The 17,291-nt window shown below is 58.7% G+C and overlaps 1 protein-coding gene across 1 annotated transcript in view; it reads right to left on the bottom strand.

Moving 5' to 3' along the window:
* The window catches only part of b3gnt2b (UDP-GlcNAc:betaGal beta-1,3-N-acetylglucosaminyltransferase 2b), a 215,750-nt gene that overhangs the window by 54,328 nt on the left and 144,131 nt on the right, over positions 1 to 17,291 (bottom strand). The gene's annotated exons all lie outside the window — the stretch shown is intronic.

The following is a 17,291-nucleotide window of genomic DNA, read 5'->3' as shown; positions in this document are numbered from 1 at the left end:
TTGAATGTTTCCAATTTTACAATAAAACCTGCTGCTTTTTGTTGTTTTGACTAATTTAGCAGGAAGCCAGAGGCCAACAAAACATTTTCTGAGGGCCGCATTTGGCCCCCGGGCCGTAGTTTGGACATGCCTGCCCTCACTGCATTCTTTAACTAATAACACCAACACGTAATAGCTTAATATAGGAATCCGATACTTCAACACTGCCTACACCAATGGCATGGATCTATTATAATATCGACATGGATTTACTACTGTGGGGGACTTCCATGCTCATAGCCCCGCCCCCATATCATGCGTCAGATGCTGGTAGAAGCTCGAGCCGCGCGCGGCACGTGAGCTCACAGAGCACGCGACAGGTGGAGATAGAGATGGACGAGGGCAAAGACTGGAGCAGCTTCATCCTGCTTTTTCTTCTCATAGGTAACGCTATTATTACTCTTATTCTATGTTATTAGGCTGCTCTAAATAGTACCATTTAGTTGCATCAACTTCAGCGGAAAGCCATTCCATAAAGAGATACATTGAATTGCCTGTTGCGTCACCTCCAGTGGCTGTGATATACGATGCGCGCCAACATTAGACATGAATGTAATTTGGTTTAGTTTTCTATTTGCTGATTTATTTTTGAGAATGATTATTGAGGAGAGGATACGATAATTATCTATAGGAATTTGGTTATGCGATGTGTAACTTGCATTATAAGTTAACAAATTAGGCCACACTAATTAAGTTTAGTAAAAATAATAATAAGCTTTGATTATGGTTAGCGCCATTAGTGCTGGCGCTAAAAGCCCTTTAAAGATGAACACGTTTGTTTGCTGACGCAAGACGTCAGAGGAATGCGGAAGTAACTGCAGAGAGAGGAATCACCATCATGGGGGAGATTGTGTCCCAAATACAAAGCGGAGCTACGTAGTGCCTAACACAGATATTATGGGAGAACGATTTGATTTCGGACGTGGACCGAGCGCAAACAGCAGAGGAGGAAACGCGCTGCTTGTTTCCTCCCGTGGATCTCCACAGATCAGGAGCTACAGTAAAGATGTGGGCTCGGGTACAGTAAAGTCCATTACAACAGGCCTGTGGCTCTTAGGAAACATTAGGCTACATGTTATTAGAGCTATTTCAGAAGTGTGAGTGGTGGTCCAAGGAGTCAATGGCGCAGACAGGCCGCTCTCCTCCAGCAGTCTACCCCAGGGCAGCTGTGGCTACAGTTGTAGCTTACCACCACCACCGACAACCGGGTGTGAATTAATAGTAAAATGTAAAGCGCATGTCCTTAAAAGTTTCTGTATAAATAAAAAACTGTTACATATTTATAATTATTATCTTATAATAATATTTTTTATTTATAGCCCCCTTTTTTATTTGTACTAAATCATGTACAACCATTTGAATCACTGCATCTGTCAAGTTCAGGGTGAATACATGAATTAATGCAGTTGTTTTGTTATATTTGTTACAGTTGTAGTTGCCCAAGTAGATGCTGTGCACGAGCCTAAATGCGATACTTCTTATGCCCCTGGAAAAACTATATTTAGGATCTCACAACTGCAACAACTTGAAGGATACGACTGCGAGTACTCATGGAACAATGCCACTGTAAGTACTCGACTCAAGGAGCAGAAGTTATTTTTATTTGATGCACTTTCTGTTTTGTCGATAACACTATTTCTAAATAAATTTGTCTGATTTAATTTTTTTAATTAGAACTTTGTTTTGGCCAATGGTGTGGGACATGATGATAAATTGGTCCTGGCAAATACCAATACCTCCCTTGAGGTGTCGGCATGTATGAACGTCACCTACGAGCTCAACTGTGCTTCTGACTCTGAACTTGGCGTATGTAAATTTAACTTGTACTTTGCAGTGTTTGTCTCACTTGCTTTAAAAACATTTCTCCACACACAAAAAACATTTGTTAATTAAAGGTAATTCAGTCTATGTAAGGCACTTGTTGACATCTGAGAACCTGATCTAAAGCAGAACAAAACATATCAAATTGTTTGAATAACCAGGACTTAGTTTAATGAAATGTGTTTTTTTTCCCCCTCATGAAGCAGGCACGTTACAGAATCCCATGTGTTGGTAAGTTTTTGTTTTTTTTTTCCTTTCAGATTCAGTCAACTGTATTAATTCCATCTGATGCCCATTTTTAAATCTATAATCAATTATTACAATAAAAACATTTCTGATTATTTCGCAGCAAACTGCACTCATAAAGCTCAGAATCTGAAGATTCTCATCAGCAGTAAGTAAAAACCTTTATCCTCTACTTGTACTACGAAGTTGGCTGAACTTAAGGGTAACTTTCTCTTACCCATATTGAACTAACCCAGACGTGAGCATCTCTGGATAGGTAAATAAAGTAAACTGATTTGTGTAAAACAAGTCAACAATGCACAGATTCCCTGGGCGGCCTGAAAACAACTTTATAGTCTGTGTACATCTCGTAGTCGGCAGCCACATGTTAACAAATACAACCAGAATGGGGATCGCGTCGTATGGAAGTGCCCACACGGGCTTCTGGAATTAAGTGAATAAGGGAATTTATACTGGTTCGGAGCAGGTTATTCCTTCATAGCACGTTGCCATAGAGATCTGCCCCGATAGAAAGTTTTTTTAGGACTACAAAACCAGGATCAACCCTAAGTTACCTCTCTAAGACACTAATCCAGCTTCGTAGTACAGACCTCTGGTCAGTCATACTGTGTCTATGCTATTCACTGACCCCTTAAAGTGCTTTTGACAGGTTCTCATATTTTTCTAATTAAGATTTAGTTTGGTGGTATAGAACCTAAAATATGCATCTAGTTTTATATCTGTGAAGTTGCAGTTTGTGAATCCTTTTTGGATAAAAACAAAAAAACTAACTTTACTAGTTAAATCTTGAAATATAATCATGCTCAGTACAAATGTGCAGTCTAACCTGTCATATGCACTTTAAATACTACTAAATCAAAGCAATTAGATTACCCAATGAAAACATAAATGATAAAATACACTTTTTCAGGCACTCCTCATTATTTAAACCCCATTGGTGTTACCAATGGGGTTACCATTGGCGTTATCATTGGCGTTGCTGTTGGTCTTGGCTTCACCATCCTATTTGCTATATTCCTACACAAATACTCAAGTAAGATTAATGAAAGTTTCACTTGTCTATCCTTCTTGTTTCTAATCTGTTTTTGTATCAGGGAGGCGACACCGGCGACACCAGCGACACCAGTCTGAGGATTCAGAGCCGTTTTAATTGAGCATTCAGTTTTGCCCTATTTTGCTTTTTTTCGGGCATTCATTTGTTGCTTAAAATATACAATTAGGCAAGTATTTTAATGTTCCATTTTGATACTGCAATTGTTTAGTTTTGTGCTTTTACTATCAATTTAGGGAGTGTCCAAAGAGCCGCGGCGCGCGGCCGAAACTGCCATGTTATTTTGTGCCGCAGCTCCTGAAACTGCTGGGCTATTTGACCGCGCCGGGTTAAGGTTAGCATTAAGGTTAGCATTAAGGTTAGCATTAAGGTTAGCATAAAGGTTAGCATTAAGGTTAGGGTCAGGGTCAGGGTCAGGGTTAGTGTCAGCTATGAGGCTATATGGCAATATGGCAGTTCCTAAAACTGCTGGGCCATTTGACCGCGCCGCGGCTCTGCAGCCACGGCCATCAATTTAAGCTACTAAATGTTGTATTGTTGTTTTTGTCTTCTGCCACTGTTACTGCACTGCTCTGTACTGTACTAAATGTAGCACATTTCACACTTCAGAAACCACACACACCATAGAATTATGACTGTTGTGTTCATGCAGTTTGTAATATTTCCGGACTAAAATCTTGAGCCTGTAGAAGCTAAGGAACTTTTTGTATTATACACTGTAAACAAAACACTGTAATTGAAATAGTTTTAACTAAAAATAAGCTATAGCTATGGAAGCTTGGGTAACTCACTGCCTCCTCTCTGAACTCTTAAAGAATTAACTATTTATGAAGTTTAATTAATAATATAATTATGTGACTTTTATAGTATGTGTATATGATAATTGATTGATATATAAAATTATATATTTTTTATATACCCGTGTATATATATTTTACCAACCCTATTTTATTTTATGAATTACTGTAAGATATATAACTATGTAAAATGCTAGCGCTTGTTCATTTCATTTGTACACATTTCCCTTTTTCAGCACACTAAAAAACCTTTGAAAAATGTGTGTTTGTTTTGTGTGTGTGTGTGTGTGGGGAGGGGATGCTGTCTTTGATGGCCTGATTTGTATAACCAATAGCACATTGGGCGAGAGGCAGTGGGGTGAGGCGTCTTGTGACAGGAAGTGTTCCTTGAAAGGTAATGTGAGTAATCAGAGCTGCGGAGGAACGAAAGTTGATCTGCCACTTTCTGGGGATTCCCTTCAGTGGCAGCTCAGATTTATAGTGCACTTACAACTATATTGTAGGTTCCATCTAAAATGGAGCCATTAATACATGCTTCAATTTTAGATTCAGGCTAAACAATCTTAAATTTCAGAGATCTGATAATCTGACCTGAAAACATTTAACTTTCATTGTAAAACAATAAATATATTTGCACATACATTTTCACACATTCTTTGAAATATCTTTTTTCAGAGGTCTTTGTGCAAACACATAATACAACATAACTGCTGCTTTCACCGGAGGGATACTACACAACATTGGCATAAGTCGTTATGATGATCAGAATGTTAATTATGAATTATGTTATGTTAGGTTAAACTCCACTTAGTATATTCTCACATCACTAATTTGCTGAATAATATACAGAGTGTAGAAGTGTTAAACTCTGGTGCATGTTGACTGAAGGGGGGGGTGCGGACTGTAGGGAGGTGCGGACTGTAGGGAGGTGCGGACTGAAGGGAGGTGCGGACTGTAGGGAGGTGCGGACTGTAGGGGGGTGCGGACTGTAGGGAGGTGCGGACTGTAGGGAGGTGCGGACTGTAGGGAGGTGCGGACTGAAGGGAGGTGCGGACTGTAGGGAGGTGCGGACTGTAGGGGGGTGCGGACTGAAGGGGGGTGCGGACTGTAGGGGGGTGCGGACTGTAGGGAGGTGCGGACTGTAGGGGGGTGCGGACTGAAGGGAGGTGCGGACTGTAGGGGGGTGCGGACTGTAGGGAGGTGCGGACTGTAGGGGGGTGCGGACTGTAGGGAGGTTCGGACTGAAGGGGGGTGCGGACTGTAGGAGGTGCGGACTGTAGGGAGGTGCGGACTAGGGGGGTGCGGACTGTAGGAGGTGCGGACTGTAGGGAGGTGCGGACTGTAGGGGGGTGCGGACTGTAGGGGGGTGCGGACTGTAGGGGGGTGCGGACTGAAGGGGGGTGCGGACTGTAGGGGGGTGCGGACTGTAGGGAGGTGCGGACTGTAGGGAGGTGCGGACTGTAGGGGGGTGCGGACTGTAGGGGGGTGCGGACTGTAGGGAGGTGCGGACTGAAGGGGGGTGCGGACTAGGGAGGTGCGGACTGTAGGGAGGTGCGGACTGAAGGGGGGTGCGGACTAGGGAGGTGCAGACTGTAGGGAGGTGCGGACTAGGGGGGTGCGGACTGTAGGAGGTGCGGACTGTAGGGAGGTGCGGACTGTAGGGGGGTGCGGACTGTAGGGAGGTGCGGACTGAAGGGGGGTGCGGACTAGGGAGGTGCGGACTGTAGGGAGGTGCGGACTGAAGGGGGGTGCGGACTAGGGAGGTGCGGACTGTAGGGAGGTGCGGACTAGGGGGGTGCGGACTGTAGGAGGTGCGGACTGTAGGGAGGTGCGGACTGTAGGGGGGTGCGGACTGTAGGGAGGTGCGGACTGTAGGGGGGTGCGGACTGTAGGGAGGTGCGGACTGTAGGGAGGTGCGGACTGTAGGGAGGTGCGGACTGTAGGGAGGTGCGGACTAGGGGGGTGCGGACTGTAGGAGGTGCGGACTGTAGGGAGGTGCGGACTGTAGGGGGGTGCGGACTGTAGGGGGGTGCGGACTGTAGGGAGGTGCGGACTGTAGGAAGGTGCGGACTGTAGGGGGGTGCGGACTGTAGGGGGGTGCGGACTGAAGGGGGGTGCGGACTGTAGGGAGGTGCGGACTGTAGGGAGGTGCGGACTGAAGGGAGGTGCGGACTGTAGGGGGGTGCGGACTGTAGGGGGGTGCGGACTGTAGGGAGGTGCGGACTGTAGGGGGGTGCGGACTGTAGGGAGGTGCGGACTGAAGGGAGGTGCGGACTGTAGGGAGGTGCGGACTAAGGGGGTGCGGACTGTAGGGAGGTGCGGACTGTAGGGAGGTGCGGACTGTAGGGAGGTGCGGACTGAAGGGAGGTGCGGACTGTAGGGAGGTGCGGACTGAAGGGAGGTGCGGACTGTAGGGGGGTGCGGACTGTAGGGAGGTGCGGACTGTAGGGGGGTGCGGACTGTAGGGAGGTGCGGACTGAAGGGGGGTGCGGACTAGGGAGGTGCGGACTGTAGGGAGGTGCGGACTAGGGGGGTGCGGACTGTAGGAGGTGCGGACTGTAGGGAGGTGCGGACTGTAGGGGGGTGCGGACTGTAGGGAGGTGCGGACTGTAGGGGGTGCGGACTGTAGGGGGGTGCGGACTGAAGGGGGGTGCGGACTGTAGGGGGGTGCGGACTGTAGGGGGGTGCGGACTGAAGGGGGGTGCGGACTGTAGGGGGGTGCGGACTGTAGGGAGGTGCGGACTGTAGGGAGGTGCGGACTGTAGGGGGGTGCGGACTGTAGGGAGGTGCGGACTGTAGGGGGGTGAGGACTATAGGGAGGTGCGGACTGAAGGGGGGTGCGGATTAGGGAGGTGCGGACTGTAGGGAGGTGCGGACTAGGGGGGTGCGGACTGTAGGAGGTGCGGACTGTAGGGAGGTGCGGACTGTGGGGGGTGCGGACTGTAGGGAGGTGCGGACTGTAGGGAGGTGCGGACTGTAGGGGGGTGTGGACTGTAGGGGGGTGCGGACTTTAGGGAGGTGCGGACTGTAGGGGGGTGCGGACTGTAGGGAGGTGCGGACTGTAGGGAGGTGCGGACTGAAGGAAGGTGCGGACTGTAGGGGGGTGTGGACTGTAGGGGGTGCGGACTGTAGGGAGGTGCGGACTGTAGGGGTGCGGACTGAAGGGGGGTGCGGACTGTAGGGAGGTGCGGACTGTAGGGGGGTGCGGACTGTAGGGGGGTGCGGACTGTAGGGAGGTGCGGACTGTAGGGGGGTGCGGACTGTAGGGAGATGCGGACTGAAGGGGGGTGCGGACTGTAGGGAGGTGAGGACTAGGGGGGTGCGGACTGTAGGGAGGTGCGGACTGTAGGGAGGTGCGGACTGTAGGGAGGTGCGGACTGAAGGGAGGTGCGGACTGTAGGGGGGTGCGGACTGTAGGGAGGTGCGGACTGTAGGGGGGTGCGGACTGTAGGGAGGTGCGGACTGTAGGGGGGTGCGGACTGTAGGGAGGTGCGGACTGTAGGGGGGTGCGGACTATAGGGAGGTGCGGACTGAAGGGGGGTGCGGATTAGGGAGGTGCGGACTGTAGGGAGGTGAGGACTAGGGGGGTGCGGACTGTAGGAGGTGCGGACTGTAGGGAGGTGCGGACTGTGGGGGGTGCGGACTGTAGGGAGGTGCGGACTGTAGGGAGGTGCGGACTGTAGGGGGGTGTGGACTGTAGGGGGGTGCGGACTTTAGGGAGGTGCGGACTGTAGGGGGGTGCGGACTGTAGGGAGGTGCGGACTGTAGGGAGGTGCGGACTGTAGGGGGGTGCGGACTGAAGGAAGGTGCGGACTGTAGGGGGGTGTGGACTGTAGGGGGTGCAGACTGTAGGGAGGTGCGGACTGTAGGGGTGCGGACTGAAGGGGGGTGCGGACTGTAGGGAGGTGCGGACTGTAGGGGGGTGCGGACTGTAGGGAGGTGCGGACTGTAGGGAGGTGCGGACTGTAGGGGGGTGCGGACTGTAGGGAGATGCGGACTGAAGGGGGGTGCGGACTGTAGGGAGGTGAGGACTAGGGGGGTGCGGACTGTAGGGAGGTGCGGACTGTAGGGAGGTGCGGACTGTAGGGAGGTGCGGACTGAAGGGAGGTGCGGACTGTAGGGGGGTGCGGACTGTAGGGAGGTGCGGACTGTAGGGGGGTGCGGACTGTAGGGAGGTGCGGACTGAAGGGGGGTGCGGACTAGGGAGGTGCGGACTGTAGGGAGGTGCGGACTAGGGGGGTGCGGACTGTAGGAGGTGCGGACTGTAGGGAGGTGCGGACAGTAGGGGGGTGCGGACTGTAGGGGGGTGCGGACTGTAGGGAGGTGCGGACTGTAGGGAGGTGCGGACTGTAGGGGGGTGCGGACTGTAGGGAGGTGCGGACTGTAGGGGGGTGCGGACTGAAGGGGGGTGCGGACTCTAGGGGGGTGCGGACTGTAGGGAGGTGCGGACTGTAGGGAGGTGCGGACTGAAGGGAGGTGCGGACTGTAGGGGGGTGCGGACTGTAGGGGGGTGCGGACTGTAGGGGGGTGCGGACTGTAGGGAGGTGCGGACTGTAGGGGGGTGCGGACTGTAGGGGGGTGCGGACTGAAGGGGGGTGCGGACTGTAGGGAGGTGTGGACTAGGGGGGTGCGGACTGTAGGGAGGTGCGGACTGTAGGGAGGTGCGGACTGTAGGGAGGTGCGGACTGAAGGGAGGTGCGGACTGTAGGGAGGTGCGGACTGTAGGGGGGTGCGGACTGTAGGGAGGTGCGGACTGAAGGGGGGTGCGGACTAGGGAGGTGCGGACTGTAGGGAGGTGCGGACTAGGGGGGTGCGGACTGTAGGAGGTGTGGACTGTAGGGAGGTGCGGACTGTAGGGGGGTGCGGACTGTAGGGAGGTGCGGACTGTAGGGGGGTGCGGACTGTAGGGAGGTGCGGACTGTAGGGAGGTGCGGACTGTAGGGGGGTGCTGACTGTAGGGAGGTGCGGACTGTAGGGGGGTGCGGACTGTAGGGGGGTGCGGACTGTAGGGAGGTGCGGACTGTAGGGAGGTGCGGACTGTAGGGAGGTGCGGACTGTAGGGAGGTGCGGACTGAAGGGAGGTGCGGACTGTAGGGGGGTGCGGACTGTAGGGAGGTGCGGACTGTAGGAGGTGCGGAATGTGGGGGGTGCGGACTGTAGGGAGGTGCGGACTGTAGGGAGGTGCGGACTGTAGGGGTTGCGGACTGTAGGGGGGTGCGGACTGTAGGGGGTTGGGGACTGAAGGGGGGTGCGGACTGTAGGGGGGTGCGGACTGTAGGGAGGTGCGGACTGAAGGGGGGTGCGGACTAGGGAGGTGCGGACTGTAGGGAGGTGCGGACTAGGGGGGTGCGGACTGTAGGAGGTGCGGACTGTGGGGGGTGCGGACTGTAGGGAGGTGCGGACTGTAGGGAGGTGCGGACTGTAGGGGTTGCGGACTGTAGGGGGGTGCGGACTTTAGGGAGGTGCGGACTGTAGGGGGGTGCGGACTGTAGGGAGGTGCGGACTGTAGGGAGGTGCGGACTGTAGGGGGGTGCGGACTGTAGGGAGGTGCGGACTGTAGGGGGATGCGGACTGTAGGGAGGTGCGGACTGAAGGGGGGTGCGGACTAGGGAGGTGCGGACTGTAGGGAGGTGCGGACTTGGGGGGTGCGGACTGTAGGAGGTGCGGACTGTGGGGGGTGCGGACTGTAGGGAGGTGCGGACTGTAGGGAGGTGCGGACTGTAGGGGTTGCGGACTGTAGGGGGGTGCGGACTTTAGGGAGGTGCGGACTGTAGGGGTGTGCGGACTATAGGGAGGTGCGGACTGTAGGGGGGTGCGGACTGTAGGGAGGTGCGGACTGTAGGGAGGTGCGGACTGTAGGGGGGTGCGGACTGTAGGGGGGTGCGGACTGTAGGGAGGTGCGGACTGTAGGGAGGTGCGGACTGAAGGGAGATGCGGACTGTAGGGGGGTGCGGACTGTAGGGAGGTGCGGACTGTAGGAGGTGCGGAATGTGGGGGGTGCGGACTGTAGGGAGGTGCGGACTGTAGGGAGGTGCGGACTGTAGGGGTTGCGGACTGTAGGGGGGTGCGGACTGTAGGGGGTTGGGGACTGAAGGGGGGTGCGGACTGTAGGGGGGTGCGGACTGTAGGGAGGTGCGGACTGAAGGGGGGTGCGGACTAGGGAGGTGCGGACTGTAGGGAGGTGCGGACTAGGGTGGTGCGGACTGTAGGAGGTGCGGACTGTGGGGGGTGCGGACTGTAGGGAGGTGCGGACTGTAGGGAGGTGCGGACTGTAGGGGTTGCGGACTGTAGGGGGGTGCGGACTTTAGGGAGGTGCGGACTGTAGGGGGGTGCGGACTGTAGGGAGGTGCGGACTGTAGGGAGGTGCGGACTGTAGGGGGGTGCGGACTGTAGGGGGGTGCGGACTGTAGAGGGGTGCGGACTGTAGGGAGGTGCGGACTAGGGGGGTGCGGACTGTAGGAGGGTGCGGACTGTAGGGAGGTGCGGACTGTAGGGGGGTGCGGACTGTAGGGAGGTGCGGACTGTAGGGAGGTGCGGACTGTAGGGAGGTGCGGACTGTAGGGGGGTGCGGACTGTAGGGAGGTGCGGACTGTAGGGAGGTGCGGACTGTAGGGGGGTGCGGACTGTAGGGGGGTGCGGACTGTAGGGGGGTGCGGACTGTAGGGAGGTGCGGACTAGGGGGGTGCGGACTGTAGGAGGGTGCGGACTGTAGGGAGGTGCGGACTGTAGGGGGGTGCGGACTGTAGGGAGGTGCGGACTGTAGGGAGGTGCGGACTGTAGGGAGGTGCGGACTGTAGGGGGTTGCAGACTGAAGGGGGGTGCGGACTGTAGGGGGGTGCGGACTGTAGGGAGGTGCGGACTGTAGGGAGGTGCGGACTGTAGGGGGGTGCGGACTGTAGGGAGGTGCGGACTGTAGGGGGGTGCGGACTGTAGGGAGGTGCGGACTGTAGGGGGATGCGGACTGTAGGGAGGTGCGGACTGAAGGGGGGTGCGGACTAGGGAGGTGCGGACTGTAGGGAGGTGCAGACTAGGGGGTTGCGGACTGTAGGGAGGTGCGGACTGTAGGGAGGTGCGGACTGTAGGGGGGTGCGGACTGTAGGGAGGTGCGGACTGTAGGGGGGTGCGGACTGTAGGGAGGTGCGGACTGTAGGGGGATGCGGACTGTAGGGAGGTGCGGACTGAAGGGGGGTGCGGACTAGGGAGGTGCGGACTGTAGAGAGGTGCGGACTAGGGGGTTGCGGACTGTAGGAGGTGCGGACTGTAGGGAGGTGCGGACTGTGGGGGGTGCGGACTGTAGGGAGGTGCGGACTGTAGGGAGGTGCGGACTGTAGGGGTTGCGGACTGTAGGGGGGTGCGGACTTTAGGGAGGTGCGGACTGTAGGGGGGTGCGGACTGTAGGGAGGTGCGGACTGTAGGGAGGTGCGGACTGTAGGGGGGTGCGGACTGAAGGGAGGTGCGGATTGTAGGGGGGTGCGGACTCTGGGGGGTGCGGACTGTAGGGAGGTGCGGACTGTAGGGAGGTGCGGACTGTAGGGGTTGCGGACTGTAGGGGGGTGCGGACTTTAGGGAGGTGCGGACTGTAGGGGGGTGCGGACTGTAGGGAGGTGCGGACTGTAGGGAGGTGCGGACTGTAGGGGGGTGCGGACTGTAGGGAGGTGCGGACTGTAGGGGGATGCGGACTGTAGGGAGGTGCGGACTGAAGGGGGGTGCGGACTAGGGAGGTGCGGACTGTAGGGAGGTGCGGACTTGGGGGGTGCGGACTGTAGGAGGTGCGGACTGTGGGGGCTGCGGACTGTAGGGAGGTGCGGACTGTAGGGAGGTGCGGACTGTAGGGGTTGCGGACTGTAGGGGGGTGCGGACTTTAGGGAGGTGCGGACTGTAGGGGTGTGCGGACTATAGGGAGGTGCGGACTGTAGGGGGGTGCGGACTGTAGGGAGGTGCGGACTGTAGGGGGATGCGGACTGTAGGGAGGTGCGGACTGAAGGGGGGTGCGGACTAGGGAGGTGCGGACTGTAGGGAGGTGCGGACTAGGGGGGTGTGGACTGTAGGAGGTGCGGACTGTGGGGGGTGCGGACTGTAGGGAGGTGCGGACTGTAGGGAGGTGCGGACTGTAGGGGTTGCGGACTGTAGGGGGGTGCGGACTGAAGGGGGGTGCGGACTAGGGAGGTGCGGACTGTAGAGAGGTGCGGACTAGGGGGTTGCGGACTGTAGGAGGTGCGGACTGTAGGGAGGTGCGGACTGTGGGGGGTGCGGACTGTAGGGAGGTGCGGACTGTAGGGAGGTGCGGACTGTAGGGGTTGCGGACTGTAGGGGGGTGCGGACTTTAGGGAGGTGCGGACTGTAGGGGGGTGCGGACTGTAGGGAGGTGCGGACTGTAGGGAGGTGCGGACTGTAGGGGGGTGCGGACTGAAGGGAGGTGCGGATTGTAGGGGGGTGCGGACTCTGGGGGGTGCGGACTGTAGGGAGGTGCGGACTGTAGGGAGGTGCGGACTGTAGGGGTTGCGGACTGTAGGGGGGTGCGGACTTTAGGGAGGTGCGGACTGTAGGGGGGTGCGGACTGTAGGGAGGTGCGGACTGTAGGGAGGTGCGGACTGTAGGGGGGTGCGGACTGTAGGGAGGTGCGGACTGTAGGGGGATGCGGACTGTAGGGAGGTGCGGACTGAAGGGGGGTGCGGACTAGGGAGGTGCGGACTGTAGGGAGGTGCGGACTTGGGGGGTGCGGACTGTAGGAGGTGCGGACTGTGGGGGGTGCGGACTGTAGGGAGGTGCGGACTGTAGGGAGGTGCGGACTGTAGGGGTTGCGGACTGTAGGGGGGTGCGGACTTTAGGGAGGTGCGGACTGTAGGGGTGTGCGGACTATAGGGAGGTGCGGACTGTAGGGGGGTGCGGACTGTAGGGAGGTGCGGACTGTAGGGGGATGCGGACTGTAGGGAGGTGCGGACTGAAGGGGGGTGCGGACTAGGGAGGTGCGGACTGTAGGGAGGTGCGGACTAGGGGGGTGCGGACTGTAGGAGGTGCGGACTGTTGGGGGTGCGGACTGTAGGGAGGTGCGGACTGTAGGGAGGTGCGGACTGTAGGGGTTGCGGACTGTAGGGGGGTGCGGACTGTAGGGGGTTGCGGACTGAAGGGGGGTGCGGACTGTAGGGGGGTGCGGACTGTAGGGAGGTGCGGACTAGGGGGGTGCGGACTGTAGGAGGGTGCGGACTGTAGGGAGGTGCGGACTGTAGGGGGTGCGGACTGTAGGGAGGTGCGGACTGTAGGGAGGTGCGGACTGTAGGGAGGTGCGGACTGTAGGGGGTTGCAGACTGAAGGGGGGTGCGGACTGTAGGGGGGTGCGGACTGTAGGGAGGTGCGGACTGTAGGGAGGTGCGGACAGTAGGGGGGTGCGGACTGTAGGGAGGTGCGGACTGTAGGGGGGTGCGGACTGTAGGGAGGTGCGGACTGTAGGGGGATGCGGACTGTAGGGAGGTGCGGACTGAAGGGGGGTGCGGACTAGGGAGGTGCGGACTGTAGAGAGGTGCGGACTAGGGGGCTGCGGACTGTAGGAGGTGCGGACTGTAGGGAGGTGCAGACTGTGGGGGGTGCGGACTGAAGGGAGGTGCGGACTGTAGGGAGGTGCGGACTGTAGGGGTTGCGGACTGTAGGGGGGTGCGGACTGTAGGAGGTGCGGACTGTGGGGGGTGCGGACTGTAGGGAGGTGCGGACTGTAGGGAGGTGCGGACTGTAGGGGTTGCGGACTGTAGGGGGGTGCGGACTGTAGGGGGTTGCGGACTGAAGGGGGGTGCGGACTGTAGGGGGGTGCGGACTGTAGGGAGGTGCGGACTAGGGGGGTGCGGACTGTAGGAGGGTGCGGACTGTAGGGAGGTGCGGACTGTAGGGGGGTGCGGACTGTAGGGAGGTGCGGACTGTAGGGAGGTGCGGACTGTAGGGAGGTGCGGACTGTAGGGGGTTGCAGACTGAAGGGGGGTGCGGACTGTAGGGGGGTGCGGACTAGGGAGGTGCAGACTGTAGGGAGGTGCGGACTAGGGGGGTGCGGACTGTAGGAGGTGCGGACTGTAGGGAGGTGCGGACTGTAGGGGGGTGCGGACTGTAGGGAGGTGCGGACTGAAGGGGGGTGCGGACTAGGGAGGTGCGGACTGTAGGGAGGTGCGGACTGAAGGGGGGTGCGGACTAGGGAGGTGCGGACTGTAGGGAGGTGCGGACTAGGGGGGTGCGGACTGTAGGAGGTGCGGACTGTAGGGAGGTGCGGACTGAAGGGGGGTGCGGACTAGGGAGGTGCAGACTGTAGGGAGGTGCGGACTAGGGGGGTGCGGACTGTAGGAGGTGCGGACTGTAGGGAGGTGCGGACTGTAGGGGGGTGCGGACTGTAGGGAGGTGCGGACTGAAGGGGGGTGCGGACTAGGGAGGTGCGGACTGTAGGGAGGTGCGGACTGAAGGGGGGTGCGGACTAGGGAGGTGCGGACTGTAGGGAGGTGCGGACTAGGGGGGTGCGGACTGTAGGAGGTGCGGACTGTAGGGAGGTGCGGACTGTAGGGGGGTGCGGACTGTAGGGAGGTGCGGACTGTAGGGGGGTGCGGACTGTAGGGAGGTGCGGACTGTAGGGAGGTGCGGACTGTAGGGAGGTGCGGACTGTAGGGAGGTGCGGACTAGGGGGGTGCGGACTGTAGGAGGTGCGGACTGTAGGGAGGTGCGGACTGTAGGGGGGTGCGGACTGTAGGGGGGTGCGGACTGTAGGGAGGTGCGGACTGTAGGAAGGTGCGGACTGTAGGGGGGTGCGGACTGTAGGGGGGTGCGGACTGAAGGGGGGTGCGGACTGTAGGGAGGTGCGGACTGTAGGGAGGTGCGGACTGAAGGGAGGTGCGGACTGTAGGGGGGTGCGGACTGTAGGGGGGTGCGGACTGTAGGGAGGTGCGGACTGTAGGGGGGTGCGGACTGTAGGGAGGTGCGGACTGAAGGGAGGTGCGGACTGTAGGGAGGTGCGGACTAAGGGGGTGCGGACTGTAGGGAGGTGCGGACTGTAGGGAGGTGCGGACTGTAGGGAGGTGCGGACTGAAGGGAGGTGCGGACTGTAGGGAGGTGCGGACTGAAGGGAGGTGCGGACTGTAGGGGGGTGCGGACTGTAGGGAGGTGCGGACTGTAGGGGGGTGCGGACTGTAGGGAGGTGCGGACTGAAGGGGGGTGCGGACTAGGGAGGTGCGGACTGTAGGGAGGTGCGGACTAGGGGGGTGCGGACTGTAGGAGGTGCGGACTGTAGGGAGGTGCGGACTGTAGGGGGGTGCGGACTGTAGGGAGGTGCGGACTGTAGGGGGTGCGGACTGTAGGGGGGTGCGGACTGAAGGGGGGTGCGGACTGTAGGGGGGTGCGGACTGTAGGGGGGTGCGGACTGAAGGGGGGTGCGGACTGTAGGGGGGTGCGGACTGTAGGGAGGTGCGGACTGTAGGGAGGTGCGGACTGTAGGGGGGTGCGGACTGTAGGGAGGTGCGGACTGTAGGGGGGTGAGGACTATAGGGAGGTGCGGACTGAAGGGGGGTGCGGATTAGGGAGGTGCGGACTGTAGGGAGGTGCGGACTAGGGGGGTGCGGACTGTAGGAGGTGCGGACTGTAGGGAGGTGCGGACTGTGGGGGGTGCGGACTGTAGGGAGGTGCGGACTGTAGGGAGGTGCGGACTGTAGGGGGGTGTGGACTGTAGGGGGGTGCGGACTTTAGGGAGGTGCGGACTGTAGGGGGGTGCGGACTGTAGGGAGGTGCGGACTGTAGGGAGGTGCGGACTGAAGGAAGGTGCGGACTGTAGGGGGGTGTGGACTGTAGGGGGTGCGGACTGTAGGGAGGTGCGGACTGTAGGGGTGCGGACTGAAGGGGGGTGCGGACTGTAGGGAGGTGCGGACTGTAGGGGGGTGCGGACTGTAGGGGGGTGCGGACTGTAGGGAGGTGCGGACTGTAGGGGGGTGCGGACTGTAGGGAGATGCGGACTGAAGGGGGGTGCGGACTGTAGGGAGGTGAGGACTAGGGGGGTGCGGACTGTAGGGAGGTGCGGACTGTAGGGAGGTGCGGACTGTAGGGAGGTGCGGACTGAAGGGAGGTGCGGACTGTAGGGGGGTGCGGACTGTAGGGAGGTGCGGACTGTAGGGGGGTGCGGACTGTAGGGAGGTGCGGACTGTAGGGGGGTGCGGACTGTAGGGAGGTGCGGACTGTAGGGGGGTGCGGACTATAGGGAGGTGCGGACTGAAGGGGGGTGCGGATTAGGGAGGTGCGGACTGTAGGGAGGTGAGGACTAGGGGGGTGCGGACTGTAGGAGGTGCGGACTGTAGGGAGGTGCGGACTGTGGGGGGTGCGGACTGTAGGGAGGTGCGGACTGTAGGGAGGTGCGGACTGTAGGGGGGTGTGGACTGTAGGGGGGTGCGGACTTTAGGGAGGTGCGGACTGTAGGGGGGTGCGGACTGTAGGGAGGTGCGGACTGTAGGGAGGTGCGGACTGTAGGGGGGTGCGGACTGAAGGAAGGTGCGGACTGTAGGGGGGTGTGGACTGTAGGGGGTGCAGACTGTAGGGAGGTGCGGACTGTAGGGGTGCGGACTGAAGGGGGGTGCGGACTGTAGGGAGGTGCGGACTGTAGGGGGGTGCGGACTGTAGGGAGGTGCGGACTGTAGGGAGGTGCGGACTGTAGGGGGGTGCGGACTGTAGGGAGATGCGGACTGAAGGGGGGTGCGGACTGTAGGGAGGTGAGGACTAGGGGGGTGCGGACTGTAGGGAGGTGCGGACTGTAGGGAGGTGCGGACTGTAGGGAGGTGCGGACTGAAGGGAGGTGCGGACTGTAGGGAGGTGCGGACTGAAGGGAGGTGCGGACTGTAGAGGGGTGCGGACTGTAGGGAGGTGCGGACTGTAGGGGGGTGCGGACTGTAGGGAGGTGCGGACTGAAGGGGGGTGCGGACTAGGGAGGTGCGGACTGTAGGGAGGTGCGGACTAGGGGGGTGCGGACTGTAGGAGGTGTGGACTGTAGGGAGGTGCGGACTGTAGGGGGGTGCGGACTGTAGGGAGGTGCGGACTGTAGGGGGGTGCGGACTGTAGGGAGGTGCGGACTGTAGGGAGGTGCGGACTGTAGGGGGGTGCTGACTGTAGGGAGGTGCGGACTGTAGGGGGGTGCGGACTGTAGGGGGGTGCGGACTGTAGGGAGGTGCGGACTGTAGGGAGGTGCGGACTGTAGGGAGGTGCGGACTGTAGGGAGGTGCGGACTGAAGGGAGGTGCGGACTGTAGGGGGGTGCGGACTGTAGGGAGGTGCGGACTGTAGGAGGTGCGGAATGTGGGGGGTGCGGACTGTAGGGAGGTGCGGACTGTAGGGAGG

This window comes from Eucyclogobius newberryi, unplaced genomic scaffold, assembly GCF_026437365.1.
Source record: "Eucyclogobius newberryi isolate DKJ021-1_F unplaced genomic scaffold, fEucNew1.0.hap1 SCAF_8, whole genome shotgun sequence".
Taxonomy (NCBI): Eukaryota; Metazoa; Chordata; class Actinopteri; order Gobiiformes; family Gobiidae; genus Eucyclogobius; species Eucyclogobius newberryi.
The sequence above is the reverse complement of the archived record's forward strand: the minus strand, read 5'-3'. Positions and strand labels throughout refer to the sequence as shown.